Consider the following 19,050-nt stretch of genomic DNA (forward strand, 5'->3'; position numbering starts at 1 on the left):
GACTGCACCACTGCTTAGATTGGATTGACAACTCTATAAAGAAAACCAAGAAAACATCTATATAGATATTAAGAATCCTGGTATATTTATCACAGTTATATTACAAAAGTTCAGGCTGGCAAATACAGGATTGGTGCTAACTCCTATGGACTATTTGGTATTAACCTAGAAGCAACGACTGTACTGGGTTGATACTAGTTATCTATAATTCATTGCACGAACCATGGATATAGGAAAATCAAATAATATACAAGGAAGGTTAAAATGTCTGATTCATCCAGAGGGGAGAAAATGATCCTCTCCCTGACTTGCACAAAGGGGGCCACAGGCAGACCCCCCGCTGTGCTGTATGAGAAAACCAGCCCATAGAAGGAGAAGAAGATCACCTGATTGGAACCCCAGAACAGAAGAACGCCTGTTTTTAGAATCAAGAAAAGAGATTGGTGGAACTATGATTGGTTGATGCCATAGTATATAAACCAGAACGCATTGTTAGAGAGGCAGGCCAGACCCCCCCCCGGGTCTGCGCCTCCACTACTGATCCACTGTTCCGCCAGATATGCTGTTTGCCATTACGTAAGTAGACCATGGAATCACTGTTTGTTGTGATATAGTGTAAATGTATCTTAGACCAGGTTTAACCATGTGATGGCAAAAGTATATTCTATTTCATTGACGTAACATGACTACTGTTTTCTGTACAGACTTGTTTGATGTGAGAAAGCCACTGTGAATGGGCTCTAATTATGTACACCTCAACAATCATTTGTACAGCATGTTTTAATATGAAATAATCCCTGTATGTAAATGCTATATTCGCCTCTTTGAACCCTGCAGCAATTAATCATTTGAGTTGAACTATAGTTCTGTTTGTCCTGACTACACCGTTATTCTCTACTGGCTATTTTGGAGTCAGATGAGGACCATTCTATCATTCTGTCCTTCTTCTGTAGTTGAATTCTGGTCGCCATTTCCTGCAACAACCCCAGACACAATGGGAATGCGGCCATACAGGTCCGCAACACCATACCCATATGAGCCCGCAGAGGACGACGCAACTAGACAGACTGTGATCCATGACAACCTAATCAGGCCCAGTCCCGAGTCCAACAGGAAACGCCCGCTCAACATCTCGCATGAGATGGCAACACCACAGCAGGGCTGGATCTACGGAAGCGGGCCCAGGGATCAGTGGAGGCCCTGGGAGGGCAACTGGGACAGGAACTCCACCTAAGCTCCCTGTACGATAGCCTCGCCCTGCCACGAAGATCAGAACACTCCAACTCTGGGACCTGACGAAAGGAAAACATGAATGATGGTAAATGTTTCAACTGTAATAAAGCAGGCCACATAGCCTCTGAGTGCTAGGCCCCAAAGAGCGACAGGACCCGCAAGTACGAGCAGCGGGTAAGGAGGAGGGCCGGGAACAACGACCGTAACAACAACCATGACAATGACATCCTCTTAAATGAGGAAATACCATTCCTGAACCTCAACGCCAGCAACGATTCGGGCCCACCCATAGACGATGACCCAAACCCTTATGCATAAGTAGGATCTACCCCACCACACCAACAACGACCCCTGGCCTGTACAAACCACACCCGCTACGAATATCCTACCTCCCTACTCCCTGCACCTGGTAGACATGACTCTATTCAACAGCTTCCGGCCTCCTTGCAACAGATATGTAGTTCTGTGTGCGAAGGAGTGAGAAGATGACTGTTACTCTATTCGACTACAAGAAGATGACTGCTACTCTATTCAACAACAAGAAGACGACTGCTACTCTATTCAACTACAAGAAGATGACTGCTACTCTATTCGACAACAAGAAGACGACTTCTACTGTATTCAACTACAAGAAGATGACTGCTACTCTATTCAACAACAAGAAGACGACTGCTACTGTATTCAACTACAAGAAGACGACTGCTACTAGATTCAACTACAAGAAGACGACTGCTACTCTATTCAACTACAAGAAGACGACTGCTACTCTATTCAACAACAAGATGACTGCTACTGTATTCAACAACAAGAAGATGACTGCTACTCTATTCAACAACAAGAAGACGACTGCTACTCTATTCAACAACAATAAGATGACTGCTACTCTATCTATAAGATAAAGATCTAAGAGACAGTTCTAGAAATCAAAGCTGCCATTCACCAGCAGGCTTTTAACCGAACCTCCTTCATCAGAGGAAAAGACAGTTAGCCTGTTTCAGTTGTGAAACAAACCAAGGACAATGCGAAAGAAGAAGACCAACTGGGACGACAGAGAGAACCATCGGACTGGACCGGCCCGGGGGTATTGGATGGCGGAGGGGAGGGGGACCTGCCACCTGAGATTCTACAAATGATAAGGCAAGTTGAAACACACACTACAGACAATATATATACTGAACTTTGTTTGGAGTCTATTACTGTCAGAATGAAGATGTTTTTGCAAATTGAGTATTGAGGGTATTGGGATGATTTTGTCAATCACTCCATTCTGATTGACAAGCTAAAAGCAATTGGTTTATCAGGATGCAATCCTACCTGGAGGGGAGAGAACAGATGGTAGAGGTAAACGGTACTCTATCCCCCCCCCTCACAGTGAGCTGTGGTGTTCCACAAGGAAGCATACTAGGACCGCTACTCTTCCTAATTTATGCAAATGACATGTCGACAGCCTGTGACTGCAACTTGTTCCTGTTTGCGGACGACTCAGCCCTGCTGGTCTCTGACAAGAACAAGTTGCAGGTTGAAAAAACCCTCAGCTCGGAACTAGGCAAAATCTGCATATGGCTCGCTGATAACAAACTATCATTACACATGGGCAAAACAGAGTCCATTCTCTTCGGTTCAAATAACAAACTCAGCAAGACCGACGGCTTCTCAGTTACAGTGGGTGACAATATTGTCACAAGGAAAGATGAAATTACCTACCTGGGTTCCATCCTAGAGGCAAATCTTTCCTGTGACAAAATGGCATCCAATGTAATAAAAAAAGTCAACCAACGAACTAGATTCTTGTACCGGATCTCCTCTCTGGTAAACAAGAATATCCTGAAGACTCTGGCAGGAGCACTCATTCAAGGGTACTACGACTATGCGTGCACCTCATGGTACCAAAGCACCTCAAAGGCGCTTAAAACAAGATTACAAACATCACAAAACAAACTGGTCAGACTACTACTTGACCTTACCCCCAGAACCCACCTCACCCCTGCCCACTTTGACAACCTAGGATGGCTTAGAGTAGACGACAGAGTACAGCAACTTGCAATGGGCCTGGTCTACAAGATACACTATACGACTAAGGTACCCATGTACATGTCAAAATACTTCCCAAAGGTCAGTGAATACCACAACCACTACACCAGAGGAAGCTCAACAAATCATGTCAAACCCAGATTTGGCTCAAACAAGGGACTAAACACGTTTCGCAATTATGCCACATCAATGTGGAACGCCCTACCCAAATCTGTAAAGGAATGTGAATCCCTACCCACATTCAAAACCGCTCTTAAAGAGCACCGTAAATGCCCAAAAACCCCACCACCTCCTAATAGACAGTCTCCTCCCCACCGCATGTATATATTCCCTCCCCGCCGTATGTATATTTCTCTCCCACCCACCCACCCCCTCCTATTGTACAGTCCCCTCCCCATCATATGTATATACTCTGTCAGGATCTAGGGGTAACAGTACTGTATATTTGAATACCGTTTATGTCACAAATGTATCAGTACTAAATACCTATATGTCCTTATGCCATAAATGTCATGTATGTTGTGTATGTCATAAATGTCTATATGAATAAAAAATGGGGGACCCTGATGTAAACAAGACAAACGTCTTTCTCAGGTCTGCATCCCCTTAACAATTGTGTGTATTGAGCCGTACTGTATTGTACCCATTCTGCAATCTGTTAAATAAAGTTTTCATTCATTCATTCACTCATTGGAATGTGGTGTCGAAGAGGCCTATAGCAGCCAAGCGTCATGTTTTGTTTTGTCACATGTACCAAGCTTCACGTTTGTTTTGTTTTTGTCACATGTAGGCCACATGTTATCTGTTCATGCTCGCTCTACTGAAAGAGTTTTGTCAAAATGTGTTTGTTTTGAATAAGTTTGTATAAGGACATGATTTTCTGCAAGATACTGGTTTTTGTCTTTTGTGATTCTATCTTTCCAGCCTGGTGAAGAGCTTGGAGAAATATGTTTTCCACCTGGACACTGTGTATGAATCCACCTTCGACCACCCAGACCTGGACACTGTATTCTGAATCCATCGACCACCAGAGACAGTCACCTGTCAACTAGGGGCACCTGTCATCTGGTAGTATAGAATCCATGGTCTGATTCTGAGTATTGTGTGTAAGTCTTCTCACCACACATAAGATACATTGAACATTTGCAAAGAGACACGAACGTCAAAATGACGCATCGCTCATCAAGATGAGATGAGGGTGAGATTAGCGCCTCTCTCCGACAAGTGGCATGCCGACGCCCCTACTCATCTAAGGGGTGATCGACTGTCCGGAGGATAACAACGCTAACAGTACCGCGTTTTTTCATTTGCTTTCATGATTGTTTTTTTTATTATTATGATTGTTCCTTTTATTCTACCTAAGAATACGATATTTTACAATTACCTGCATATGTGGATAGTGTCTTAAGACTGTGGTTTAGTGATATTAATGCTTAGAATTATCATGCTACTTTCTGCCAAGTATGAAATTATGATGTATTGATGATTGATTTATTGTTCTACCTAGTACTTGAGACTGTAGTTTGGTGATGTTTGAAATTACCAAGGTATGTGATTATGATGTATTGATGATTGATTTATTGTTCTACCTAGTACTTGAGACTGTAGTTTGGTGATGTTGATGTTTGAAATTACCAAGGTGTGTGCCAAGAATGGCACAAAGGGGGGAAATGTGAGTGTAATTTCATAAGTTCTCCCCATGAAGTCATGCTTATGCTTGCTACAAGACTCTTGATACAAAACACTGCGGCCATTCATTATACTCAGAAAATCCTGCAAGCAGGGCCGGACTGGGGAAATAATTCATACCGGGAGATATAGCGCGAAATATAGCCCCAATCAGGCCACTTTTTAAGCGGGGGGTCTGGGGGTCCCCCACCAGGAAATTTTTTGTTACAAAGACTTAATTTCCTGCATTCTGGTGAATTTTAGTGCATGTGAATCACAAACTAATGAGCCAACAATTGCTTAGTACAATGTACTGTTATGGACCTCATGTGAGGTTTGGTTCGTTCCACGCCACACGCTCTCCTGAGGTACGGTGCTGATTGGTGCATTCCCCGCCACACGCTTTTTGAGCGATTGCCACTTTCATCACGCAGCTGTCATAGTTTGTGATTAGCGCCCCAGAGGGCTTTATATACCTGGACCTTCCTTCTATCGTTGTCGGGTCGTTCTGGAATACAACTGCATTTGCCTGCTTTTTCCCCGTTGCTGTTCCTGGTCTACTTTCTCTCCAGGACCTTTCTGTGGAGAACCGCTGTTGAGAACCTTGTTCCCCGTTTGGAGCTGCGCCTCGTTTTACCCGCTTTACGCGTTGCGCTTGGGTGAGTGGAACCAAACCCCTCTGGATTATTCTGATTGTGTGTTTTAGAAGAGACACTGAAGATTTCGTTTTGTTTGCACTGACTCAGCTAAGTTGGACCATAGCATGGTCTTTGGGTGAGACAAATCCTGTTGGAGGATACTGTGATCGCAGACGTTACTGTAGCCTGTAGGCCTTGTGTATGTATGTATGTGACAAATAAACCTCTTGAATCCTGTCATATATTCAATCAGTTTCAGTAACTACAGAACACATAATACTAGACAACTCACTTGTTGAGGTCCGGCCGTCTGGACGGTCTGGGCTTCCACAGCACATTCCATGATAAAAAAAAAGTATCCATTTAGTTAGATAGATGATAGATCATCATCCAACACTGTCTACAGTATCCTATCCTGTGTTCTGATACGACCGCAGGCGCCGGCACGGTCACCGGGCGTTGTCAATAATAGTCCCCACTCCCCACCGGAGCAGCACCAGCAGCAGGTGTAATTGTAACGACGTCGCCTGTAGATGATCCCGCCTCCTGCTGCTCTGTCAAGTCGATTGACTGCTTCACTGTCTTCGTGAAACCAAAATTGGTTAGGCTTACTTGTTGCATTTTTCGTTTAGACATTATCCATTCCTGAGTGACCTTATTTACCTGTCAAAACGATCACTGTCAACAAGTCACAGCCACAGGTTACAACGTGGGTCAAGTTTGATTTGTGCCGTGCGTGCAGGCTGCAGCGCCGCCGCGCTCCAAATGGTAATTGCAAGAATAGCATGCATGTTGCCATATTACGTGTGTGAATTAGTGCGCAAATCATTAATCATACATCCAAAATAGCATAAGTTTATTATTATACACGATGATGATACAGAAAATTACAGAAAAATTTGAAATGCATGGCAAAAGTAGCATTTATTTTCAGTAATTTAGAGACCCCCCAAAGATTCACAAATCATGTTTTCAGGGGAGCTGATGTCTGATCTAAGGGAGCCATGGTCTGATCTAAGGGAGCCATGGCTCATCCAGCTCCCCCCGTGGATCGCACCCTGCTTGTGTCTATTCTGTATACCTTAAGCATTCTATGACCAGTCGAAATCCACGACAAAACCCCACAGAAAATGAGTGTTTAACAAAGGGTTTTGTAATGTGTGTACCGCAATAATTCAGCGTGATTATTCAAAATGGCTGTCCACTTCCATTCATTCAGACGTGCGACTGCGAGTCAAAACAAAGAACAAAGTTAGTCTTCTTCTGCCCCATTCTCGTTTGGAGCAGACGCACATAATTTTTGCCATTTTTACCGGTACACACATTACAAAATTTTTTATTTCCATGAGACTTTTATAAACTTTGGACCTGTTCTACAGGCTATGGAACCATTATGTTTTCCAGCTCCTACCTCTCATCTGGAACTTAAAAACAGACATTTGGCAACCAGTAAATAGAAATATGAGTACACAAAAGTTTTACTTCAGTGTGTTCAAACATTTGTTACTCTATTTCATTAGCACTCAAAGTGATCTTTCTTTATTGTGTAAGAAACTTCAGAATGTTACCTTTCAAAAGAGAAAAGTATAAAGTATAATACATCGCAAATTACTTTGGGTATGCAATGGGGGAACATTTGAATAAACTAGCCCCATTTTTGCCCGAGCCTTAAGAGCTTAACATGCTGAACAAAAGTCTCCAGGGAAAAGGAAGCATGGCCTTTCAGATGCTGGAGAATGTTTTGGTGTTTGAGCGCAACATGACGATGTTTTCCAGAGATGTTTCGTTCTCTCACTTCCCCTCCATGAGAGAGTTCAAAGAAGCACACAACCACATCAATTGTGAGAATTTACAGCATGCGATCATCGAAATACAAACTGCATTTGGACAAAGATTCAGTGATTTTATAAAGGAAAAAACACATTATCCTTCCCCGTCGAACCCCTGGACATCGACCCACGCATGCTGAACACATTCACAGGAGTAATTTTTACTTACTGTAGCCTACTTAGATTGTATATTGTATTGTATATTGTATATTCCTCTTTTACTTACTTTTTTACTGTATATTTAATAGGGCTATATATTTAATACAATATTTATATTATTTATTTAAAGCAAACAAACTCTATTTACCCAAAATGAAAGCCTTGTCACGTATGAACCATAAAAATGCATGTTGTAACTAAGAGATTACCTGGGGGGGGGGGATTCTGTGCATGGATTAAAACATACAACTTTCTCTTGGGCATTTCCTGGTTATAGCAGCTAGCTGGTGCTATAGATAGATAACATTCAGCCACAAGGTGTCACACTAGAGCACCAGCATGTCTTTTATCCAATCAGGTGCATTCCACGTGGGGAAATGGGAAGTAGGGAGGGGATACATGCCTGCTGCAACATTCATTTTATCTATAGCAGGGGTTCTCAACCTTTCTGCTGCCAAGGCACCCCTGTGTCCAATAAAATATTCCAGGGCACCCCTACATACGATAAAGGCTTTTAGACCTGTCTTTTTTGCTACAATGATGACAAAAGTGCTTGCTTTCAAAATAACGTTTATTTAACCCATTGAAACCGGGAAACACATTTGTGTGTATATGCAGGCTATATAATGCATTATTAGCAGGCGTTTCAGGTCTAAATGTATAAATAAATATAGCAATAGTGTGAATTTTTTTTTAACACTTTATCTATTTTTTATCTAGCACTCTCAGGAGCAAAACAGAAAAAACATTTAATATAAAAGTATTCTGTATTTTTGTATGAAGAAGAAGAAGTTTGCCTTTGAGAACCAATGGTTCTCGAGCCGTAACGGCACATGGGGCAGGAGCCTATCTCCTGTTTCCGTAGCGTGAGGCAGCTTGATGTACAAGTACACCCCTTGGACATGACGCTAGTATGTCGCAAGGACTTTCCCCCAAACCAACCCTTGATGCTGAGTGTCAAGCAGGGAGGCTATGGGTACCATTTTTAAATAGTCTTTGGTATGACTCGGCCGGGGCTTGAACTCCCAGCCTCCCGAACTCAGGGCGGACACTCTACCCACGAGGCCACTGAGCCGGTTTTTTGTATGACAACTAATAAAGAACGTCCTCCGGCACGACGCAAAACACAAGCAGATTTCTTGAACTGATTTTCATGAAGAAGCTTGATCCAACCTCATCCAAATCGTAAAATCTGTATGAAATACAAATGCATACAAAAGATACTATTACTATTAAAAGTTCATTAAAACCCATGGTCGGAACGTCACTAACATATACGATATACCACAATTATTATCTACAACAATCAATACCTTATTGGCTGCGTGCCAGTATATGAGAACATCGATGCGTTACTGTAGGAGGTCTGACATTGACCAAACTTGATATGCATGACCTTGGTGGGCTCTAGGTCAACTCCTGAAAAGGGGGTCAATGTCAGACTTTGCAATCAAAAGTTAGGGGGCTAATAACCCTTGCCATAATTTCAGTGCGCCCCTAACTTTTGATTGCAAGGTCTGACATTGACCCCCTTTTCAGGAGTTGACCTAGAGCCCACCAAGGTCATGCATATCAAGTTTGGTCAATGTCAGACCTTGCAATACACTGTAAGGCACTGTAAGGCTACTGTCCTCCCCCACTTCCAGTGATGAAGCTAAGCTATGCTAACAGAGCGTCTATTCCCAAAGCTAAAATGCACGCACAGAGACAAAAAAGGTATGCATCTTCTTGTCTAACTCCAGGGAAGATGTTAAATAAGCTAATTTAAAAAAAAAGTGGAGTTATCCTTTAACATGGGGAATCATCCTGAGATCGCCAAAGTGCAATACCGGCTGCATCCTCCTCTGTGGCAGTATCGAGCACCCTTTGAAACCTTATATCTTGGCCTGTGTGACGTTCAAATGTCTCCGGGCACAGTTTTCTTTGTCAGGCGAGTCGGGCGGTTATCCCGATCGCATTGAGAAGCGTCAAATGCCCCCGATGCATCTGACACGATGGACACCAATATTGGGACTCGCGATTAGACAATTGGAATATTCTTTTTGGGGTACCTCCTAGTGAAGGTAAGGACTAATTGATATCAATCCTACTTTGATCCACATTGATTTCACATTGATCGCAACGTGTGTAACGTTACTCCACAACATGCCGTTGGTGACAATCAAAGCATCAAAAAACGACCCCCCCCTTCATGCATTCATGATGAAACATAATACCTATTATATACATTTTAGTGCTGTCAGGCAATTAAAAAAAGTAATCTAATTAATCGCATTCTAATCGCATAACCATTTTGGACCTGATATTCTATATTCTATAATCATATTTCAAATGGCATGTGTCCGGATGTCAGAATTCAGTACTGTATCTACAAAACCTTCTGTTTAATCATATTCCATTTATTCATTTGCTTAGATTTTTCAGGTCTGGTCAATTTTAGCATGGTGTTATTCACAGTCAAAGATTAAACATTTTTAATTGATATTCTCATTTGGTTCATTACAATTTACTCAAGCCTAGTAACAGACACAGTATTTCTGACACTGGGAATGCATTCCCTGAGATCCATAGATGTCCCTAGAATCAGATACCAAGAACATGCAAATGGACCATATTAAAAGAAAGTCTGTAAATGTGTATTCTACGAACATGGAATGAATGAGATTAAAAAATAATAAAAAAAAAATTTATATATTTTTTTTAATTAATTTTGAGTTAATTTTCATTAACTTTCAATTTCATTTCAATTTGCTGTGTAATTAATTAATGTAATTAACGTGATAAACTGACAGCCCTAATACATTTGATTTGGAAATAGGAGCACTGTCCAGGCGAGAAACGGCAACGCTTATAGTGAAATTCACATTATTGCTACATATCGTCGTTTTCTGGGATTAGACAGGATCACTCTAAAACTATACTTATATTCCCCACGGTATAACATGCGAACGTATGGATGAAAACATTTATTATTTTTCACATATTGGACGATAGATAGTTGATATCAAATGGGCCATAGTATTGTATCCATAGCTATAATATAAAATTTTGTTATAGCCCTGCAAACACAGCCACTTATTCCTATCTCTTAGAGCGTTGGCATGGTAGGAACAAAAGATGCTCAAGTCCGTGGCGTCCAATGAGTTAAGCCAGTGGCGTCCTTTCACTAAAAGGCAAGGTATGGTGAGGAGGGGGGTGGGGGGTGGGGGTGAAGGGGGGGTTTCCCCCCCTTGGTGGATTTTTTTTGTCAAATCAGTTGTGCAATAGTCACTTTTGGTGAGTTGTTTCTATACAATTCAGTTATATGACATTTAGGTATGACACAGGACTACACAAGCATTTTTAGTATAGAAATGTGTCAACAGACTAAAGCAGGGAACCACAATATTTTGCACACAAATTATGCAGAATGTAATATCATAACTGTCTATTACTTTTCTTGCAATGTCCATTTTCCTTTTTTTGGGGCATATTTCAGTTAGTCACAGCAAAAGTCACCTAGTAAAAGTGAGATAATTGACAATATCAAAACATGCTAGGGCTGTACCGAATAGTTTGAAGCTTCGTTCATAATGTTGACATTCGAATTCTAAATCAACATAAAAAATTATTTGCCAACAGGGCCGGACTGGGGAAATAATTCATACCGGGAGATATAGCGCGAAATATAGCCCCAATCAGGCCACTTTTTAAGCGGGGGATCTGGGGGTCCCCCACCCGGAAAATGTTTGTTACAAAGACAGCATTCTGGTGAATTTTAGTGCATGTGAATCACAAACTAATGAGCCAACAATTGCTTAGTACAATGTACTCTTATGAACCTCAAATAAAACTGTTGTGGCACTAGCAATGCTACTCTCTCCACCTTCAAAAAGAAAAAAGCAAGCGCACAACATATTTTTCTATTTACATTATAATAGTTTCAAGTTTCTTTAATAGTTGTCATACAGAAGTACAGAATACTTTCATACAAAATGCTTCTTACTGTTACGCCCCATAGACTGTGCTAGACAAGATAGTATCAAATAACATAGTATAGCATGTAATTTAGAAGAAGAAAATGAGGTCACAGTGTTCGGTATAGACATATGTACAATGTTCTGAGTTACCATATAATATACAATACTATGCAGTGTACTAATGTACAGTACTATATAGTGCAAAGCAGAAATGGGATGAGGTACAATTTAGGTACAATTTACAGTAAGGTGAACGAGTTGTAGTGCAATCCTTCATCAATAAATATAAAGTGTGGGGAGTGGGTGCTACAGTGTGTTTGTTTAAAGTGGGTGTGTGCTATAAAGTGTGTGGAGTGGGTGCTACAGTGTGTTTGTTTAAAGTGAGTGTGTGCGTGTGGATGTGTGTGCTATGTGCGTTTGGTGGTTGTTGTTGTGTAGTGTTCATTGTTCGTTTAGCAGCCTGATGGCCTGGGGATAGAAGCTTCTTCTGAGTCTTTCTGTGCTCGCCTTGAGACTCCGGTATCGCTTGCCTGACCGCAGCAGTTCAAAGAGGCAGTTGTTCGGGTGACTGGAGTCTTTAATGATTCTCTTAGCCTTGCCCTTGCAACGCTTGTTGTAAATGTTCTGGAGGGTGGGGAGCCCCCCTCCAATTGTGCGTTCGGCTGAACGTGTCACTCTTTGTAGTCTGCTTCGGTCTTGTGCAGTGCTATTCCCAAACCAGGAGGTGATGTTGCCGGTCAAGATGCTCTCTATTGTACATGAGTAGAAGTTCTTAAGGATCTTCTGACTGACTTGGAACTTCCTTAGGCGCCTGAGGAAGTAGAGGCGTTGTCGTGCCTTCTTCACAACACTGTCAATGTGTGTGGTCCATGTCAAGTCCTCGGATATGTAGGCTCCGAGGTACTTAAAGCTGTTGACTCTCTCAACCGGTGCCCCGTCGATGCTGAGGGGGCTGTAGTCCTTGACCCCCGACCTCCTGAAGTCCACAATCATCTCCTTTGTTTTGCTGACGTTCAGGGAGAGGCTGTTTTCCTGGCACCATCCCGCCAGGACCTTGACCTCTTCCAGGTAGGCCCTCTCGTCGTTGGCAGAGATCAGGCCCACCACCACTGTGTCATCAGCAAATTTGATGATTGTATTGCTACTCCGCTGAGCCACACAGTCGTGTGTGTACAGGGAGTAGAGGAGGGGACTCAGAACACAGCCCTGGGGGGCCCCTATGTTGAGGGTGATGGATGAGGAGGTGCAGTTGCCTGCTCTCACCACCTGGGGTCTGCCAGTCAGGAAGTCCAAGACCCACTGGCAGAGGTCATAGTTCAAGCCCAGGTCCCTGAGCTTGGCTATGAGTATGGAGGGGACTATGGTATTGAATGCCGAGCTGTAGTCGATGAATAGCATTCTCACATAGTTCCCCTGCCTCTTGTCCATTGTAATACAGTTAACCACTCTCTCCACCTATTCAAACAGAGCAAGAGCACAATACCATATTCACTTTACTGATGCACTACCCATCAACAGTTAAAATAGCCCTTTACACAAACATTAAATAACAGACCTTTCATTACAATACTATAATAACAGTAGCCTCTGCCAGAATAGTGACACATGTATCGCGTGTGGTGAGCACACACATGCATGCACAACGAAGACAGAAGATTGCGTTGTCTCAATCATTTTAACTATAAAATGAGCTCAAAGTATGAGCTCACTGACTGAAATTTCCAACAAAAAGCATCAATTGTCAAATAATATTGATCACATTAACTAGATTAGATGTTTTTGAGGAAATTAGAAAGGGAACAACAACTTAACCCTTGTGTCTGATCAGATTCTTATTTTTTTGATAACTTTGCAGTGATTATGTTTGTAGCCAATGTGGCAAAGGTGTGTAATCTTTGAATTATCTTTGAATTATTTTGACTTTCTCTTTATCTGCCATTCCATTCGCCGCCTCCGCTGTCAATCAGTTGTATCGCCTGGTCCCGCCTCCACTAATCACATGCGGCAGCACGGCTCCATTTCTGTGTGTGTGTCCGCGTGAGGGAGAGAGAGAGATAGTTCTCCAACTCTGTCGCAGACAGTGAAATCCTGGTTGTTCCCCACTCACCTAGGTTATCTAACTATCGCGCCGCGCCGCCGCCACAACTAGAAACAATGGCCTGGCAAAAAAAAAAAAAGTATAATAAAAAAAATATATAATTATTATTTTTTTTAATATACGTTTTTTTTTTCTTTTATCTGTGCAGGCCAGGCCACCGGGAAAACTCCCGGTGCTCCCGATGGCCAGTCCGGGCCTGTTTGCCAAGGTATGGCGAGTGCCATACCTTGCCATACCAAATGGACGCCCCTGAGTTAAGCCCGGAGCCCTATTTTCTGAAAATCCGCCTAAAATACATACCTAAGTAAATGGAAGGTTGCTCCACTTCTACAAGGCCATTTGCATGTTCTTGGTATCTAGGGACATCTATGGACCTCAGTGAATGTATTCACAGTGTCAGATAAAATTGTGTCTATTACTAGGCTTGCTTAAATTCTGATGAAACAAAGGAGAATATGAATTGTGATTTTTCTTTCCATCTTTGACAGTCAATAACACCAGGCTAAAAATGACCAGACATGAAAATTAATAAAGGGAAGATGATTAAACAGATGGTTTTGTATACAGTTCTGCCATCCGGACCCATGCAATTTGAAATATTATTATAGAATATAGAATAAGAGGCCTATAAATTACCTTATTATAGCCAACTTGCACATCTATGGATCAGGCCAATCTACTCTTTCCAATGGCAGAGTTCAATTTAGATTTAGTATCACCAGGTGTGCATGAAGAACCGGGAATGAAATCTACTGTAAATACAGTCAGCTTTTTATTTTTGCGACAGGTCCGCCATTTTGAATCTGTTTGAGGCTAGAATTTCCTGGGTACTAATTGGCATACGACTAACATTGGGATGGGAGAAAATCGGAGGAAAATGGAGGGGGAAAAAGATCAATAATAAAAAAAAAAAAAAAAATACTACAGGTACGGAGGGTGATACCAGGCTAAAATACTGCAGGTACTGAGTGCCATACCAGGCTAAAATACTGCAGGTACTGCGGTTTAGATTTTAGAATATTTCAGCGAATGAAGTAAAATGTTTATTATCATCAACTATCCAGTTTGTTTTTATAGTGTATCATTTAAAATGATAATTGAACGTACAGTAGAGAGAGGGAGGGAGAGAGAGAGGGACGGGCTCAGCCCTGCCCGCCCCCCTTTCCCTACTATTGAAACTCCGCTGTTTTCTGTCTGAGCAGGGTTAGCTAGCTTAGCTTAGTTAGCGCTAGGGTTGGGTACCTTTCACATTTGAACCGATACCGGTACCTGTGAATCGATACCGGTGCCCAACGGTACCTTTTTCGGTACTTTAGTCTCTAAAAATGTAATCTACCTACCTCAGTAAAAAAATTAAAATAATAATACTTCAAATAACTGCTTTGTTGTTGAATCAAGTCAAATCCTAGGTAATCGTATATTGTGTGTGTGAATGTTGACGTGAACGTGCGGCACACTTCATAGGTTTCGTGACGTCGTCACAAAAAAAAATATATATACTTTTTACAGTACCGAAATGTGGCCCTGACGGATCTGACGTGAATCGGTACTCGGTTAGTACCGACGTGATTCGGTAGGTACCTTTACAAGTACCTAATACGGGGCGGCCAGGTAGCGCAGCAGACTAAGCGTCTGCCTACCACAGCAAGAGACACTGGTATCGAATCTGGCAGCGGTACCTCCAGCTTGGTCGGTCGTCCATACTGATACAATTGGCAGTGTCAGCGGGTGGGAAGCCGGCTGACTCCGCATGTATCGGAGGAAGCATGTGATAGTCTTCAGGGCTCCCTAGACTGGCAAGTGGGGGGCAAATGCGCGCAACAACCAGAAAGGGGAGGGGGGGAATTGGCATAACAACTAAATTGGGATGGGAGAAAAATACAGAAAAAAGGAGGAGAAAAAGTAGATAAAAGAAAAAAAGTACCTAATTTGGTACCCATCCCTAGTTAGCGCCGCGGCTAACGTTAGTTTATCCCGACGTGGGCATCAGGAATGATGAGTATGAGGATGCAAAGCTTGTTAGACGCATTGGAGTTTTCACTGCACATAGAAACAGCGCAGGAAAAAAAGCAGGGACTTATTTTGGGTCGCAAAATATAACGTATCCCAAATCGCAGGCTTTGCGATTTGCTAATCGCGTCATTTCAAATAACGATTTCGATTTAAAATCAATAAATCGTTCAGCCCTAATCCATAGTATAATAAACAATCTTATTGAACTTCAGGAATTGTCTCCTAATCATTCGGATATTCCTTTCAATATTAGTATTCCAATTTCTATTCTTAATACCTCGGACCACGGATCTTGATTTACATCGAAACACATCATTAGTGATATAACCACCTGCATAAACAGTGGCTCAGGAGGTAGAGCGGTCATCTGGTAAGGTTCCCGGTTAGACTCCAGCTCGTCCTGGGCAGTGTGTCGAAGTGTCCTTGAGCTAGACACATAACCCCTAACTGCTCTCGATAAGTAGGTTGGCACCTTGCATGGTGGCCTCCGCCGTCTGTAGTGTTTTTTAAGTTCTCCCATCGTCTTAAAGCTCTTCCCACACTGGTCACAGCAGTAAGGTTTCTCTCCTGTGTGTACCATGTGGTGTTGTTTAAGATCTGCCTTTCTCTTGAAGCTCTCCCCACACTGGTCACAGCAGTAAGGTGTCTCTCCTGTGTGTACCATGTGGTGTATTTTAAGATGTGACTTTCTCTTGTAGCTCTCCCCACACTGGTCACAGTAGTAAGGTTTCTCTCCTGTGTGTACCATGTGGTGTATTTTAAGATGTGACTTTCTCTTGTAGCTCTCCCCACACTGGTCACAGTAGTAAGGTTTCTCTCCTGTGTGTACCATGTGGTGTATATTAAGATTTCTCTTTGTTTGGAAGCTCTTCCCACAATGGCCACAGCAGTAAGGTTTCTATGTATCTGTACTATGTATCTGCTTGTCTAACTCCAGGGTAGATGGCAAATAAGCAAATTTCCCACAAAGTTGGCGTGTTCCTTTTAAAGAAGAAGTCCACTGAATAACACTTTAGAAGATTATTTCTAATTATATACAATGGACATTTCTTTTGTCATTTCTTTTTTAATTCCATTTATTTTTGGGCTTCCTGTATTTCTCACCCATCGCAATTTAGTTGCTATGCCAATTCCCTTCCTGGTCGTTGCACGCATTGCCCCACTGTCGGCCTGGAGTCACCAGCCGTTTTTATTTTTTTTTAATCCACTTTTTCTCCCCATTTTTTCTATTCTTCTCCCATCCCAATTTCATATTATCCAATTCTTCCCTGTACAGCGTTATTGAGATCAATATTAAATTTTTTCGCCATGGCATTCATAATTCATATATACACCTCCGACGCTGCAGCTGGACCCTACGGCTCAATACAACGACGGCTCAATACCGCAGGAAGTGGGGGCTGTGCGTCGATTAAATTCATCCGGCCGTCAGACATTGTTGCAAGGCTCCGACAGACACTATAGTACATATGGATCGCTTTATAAACTTAATAATCTATATGATGTCGGCGTTTATTGTGACATACAAACCGGAAATGGACCTAGGCGATCGACGTCCTATACTTGGGATATTTCACCGCCAGTCTCTTTGACGCACGGTAAGAGGACACAGCCCAATTTATTAATTTCACTGCAAACCATCTGATAAATATATCACCCATACTACATAAAGCATTTACTGACGATCACGGAATTATAAACGACCCCCCCCCCCTTTCCTCCGCGCATGATGACGCATAACGTATACGATCATATACAGTTGAATTTTTTAATATAGCGTGTCTAGGGAATAAACGGCAATCGATAATCTATATATGCGTTTAGGCCTATAACTCACATTCTAGGAATTACTACAGAAAACGATATGAATGAATGAAAAAGTATAACGTTCCTACATCCTGAACGATAGATAATCGATGTTGAATGCAGGCATTAAAGCGTTCCGTCTCAAGACGGATTTCCGACAATTTTATTGGGGAGATCCGTCAATTTGATTCGCAGTCTAACGGAATTGACTACCTGGTATAATATGATTTGTAGATGCATACAGATTGAAACAAAATTGAGCCAATCAGAGGCACCAAATATCATGAAAAAGGGAATTTTTTTCTACCGAGGCGGCGCCAAGCAGTCATCACTCAGTGACTCGAGAGACAGGACGCTACGCGCTCCGGAGGCTTGCTCCGCGGTTGCAGCTGGAGGCTATTGGGCGAGTGACATTTGCGAGGTCTGAGAGGTCTGTCCGCCACATGGCAGGGTAACAAAATAGTAGTGTAAAATAATTAAACTGCGGTGTGTTTTGGTTTCACGACAGTCGCATTTTTTTCAGCTTCGCGCATCAACTCTGCTTGTTTACCGACGTCACAGCCACCACGCTGCTTATGTACCTGCTTGCACTCACTGCTATACCGATTAGCTAGCGTTAGCTTAATAGCGTCGGTTAAATGGAAGGAGTAAGCCGGCCACTAAAAAGAAAACCCACCGCGGTTTTCTCAGATGAAAAGGATGGCACCACCCAACAAAAGAAAGTTTCGAGAGGAATGGAAGTTTGAAGATAGCAGTGTTTCAAGAGACTGGCTAGGCTACTGCAGGCTGTAGTGGTGAGTTAACTTGTTCCGTGTTTCTGCAACTATGTCAAAAAAAAAACAGAAACAACACGTTTGTCATTGTCGTGTTACTTCACAGTACAATACGTGAGTCCCCTGCTGTGGTTGTGAGTATAAGTTTATTAGCTTAACTCCGTAGCAACATCACACAGGTGTATCTGTAGACAGTCTCCTCCCCACCATATATTCTCTCCCCACCGTATGTATCTTTTTTCCTACCACCCTCCCCCTCCTAATGTACAGTCCCCTCCCCATCATATGTATAATCTGTCAGGATCTATGGGTAACATTACTGTATATTTGCATATCGTATATGTCACAAATGTAACATTACTATATTCCTGTATGTCATGTATGTCCCTATGCCATAAATGTCATGATGTCAATGTCATGTATGTCATAAATGTCACTATGAATTGAAAATGGGGGACCCTGATGATGTAAACAAGACAAACGTCTTTCTCTGGTCTGCATCCCCTTAACAATTGTGTGTATTGAGCCATACTGTATTGTACCCATTCTGCAATCTGTTCAATATTGATTGATTGAACATTTTATTAACAGATTGCAGAATGGTACAATACAGTACAGCTCAATACACACAATTGTTAAGGGGATAAGTCAAGTCAAGTCAAGTAATTTATTTATATAGCACATTTAAAAGCACAAGAGCCAACCAAAGTGCTGTACAATATAAGCTTAAAACCAATGTCCTAATATAAAATACACAAATACAAAAATACAAAAAGGCACAGCAGGACAAGACAGTACATTCAGAGAATAGGACAGTAGGACACCACACGGATAGGGGAACAC

This window comes from Notolepis coatsorum (genome assembly GCF_963971535.1).
Source record: "Notolepis coatsorum genome assembly, chromosome: 15".
In the NCBI taxonomy this organism is placed as follows: Eukaryota; Metazoa; Chordata; class Actinopteri; order Aulopiformes; family Paralepididae; genus Notolepis; species Notolepis coatsorum.